The following is a 1176-nucleotide window of genomic DNA, read 5'->3' as shown; positions in this document are numbered from 1 at the left end:
TCTCTCTCTCTCTCTCTCTCTCTCTCTCTCTCTCTCTCTCTCTCTCTTTTTCAATACCAGGGATTGAACTCAGGACCTTGTGCTTGTCAGGCAGGCACTTATTCTACTGAGCTATCTCCCCGACCCCTCTTTCCTTACTTTAAATAAAAGTTGCATTTCATATTAAGTAAAAGGTTGCATTCTCTGGGTAGGACAGCAAAAGCCTGGAATCACTGGGAACTGTGCTGTCTGACAACACTATGATGCCTGAGGCTGTTTTAAGTACCTCATGGCTACTCCTTATGTGAGAATTTTGCCTTTGCTGTAGGCAGGTTCTGATAAGGACTTATCCCAGATGACCACTCCATGTGCCACTGCTTTGACTGTCCTAAAATAGGTCAGCAAAATGCAGGAGACTGCCTATATAGGGCCTAAACTTTCTCTATTTGAGTAGCATTCTTTCACACTCTTTGGGCCCATCCAGGAGGGCTCTCTCCTGTGTACCACCCCACCTCCACACCACAATAAAGCTTAACGATGAAAGTCATAGTAAAGCCTCTTTTGAGTGGTCCTACTGCCTATTGGTAATTTTTATCTTTTGTAGAGTGGGCTGAGAAGGTTGCACTGTGAGCTGGCAACACTACAGGCTATTATCCCTGAGCATGGTTGGCTGCCAGAGGGAAGCTGAAGAGCTCCAGGGACCTGCAAAGACCCATGAAGACTTTCAGAGTCCAGCAGAAGAGCCCTGAAGAGATGCCAGGAGCTGCTGAAGAGCTCCATTATGCTGCCAAGGGGCCTGTAAAACCTGGCTGCTAAGTGGGGCAGCTGAGAGCTTCCAGGAACTTTAATACTAAGAGTTAAGAGGCGCTCAGGCTGGGAACTGCTAACATCAAGGTAGCTTGTCAATTTGTGACTTCCCTCTGAATTAAGGAAGAACCCTCAGCTGATTGGTGACACCTTGGAAGCTGATATAAGAACCCTGAAGAAGGGGGTGGACAATGATGATGTGATGTCATCAAGCTCAAAAATAAGCCCAGGACTGATTTCTATTGTTAGTGTGTCTAAGAATCCACAGTAGCTGGTGACATTTACTGGTGTGTTGAATCAATGAATACATATTAAAATTAAAAAGTACTCTTACTGGAAGCTAAGTTAGAAATCTGTAGTCAGAGAGGGACTGGGCTCTCAAGGAGGTCA

Source organism: Octodon degus, unplaced genomic scaffold, assembly GCF_000260255.1.
Source record: "Octodon degus isolate 3935 unplaced genomic scaffold, OctDeg1.0 scaffold00055, whole genome shotgun sequence".
Lineage (NCBI taxonomy): Eukaryota > Metazoa > Chordata > Mammalia > Rodentia > Octodontidae > Octodon > Octodon degus.
The sequence above is the reverse complement of the archived record's forward strand: the minus strand, read 5'-3'. Positions refer to the sequence as shown.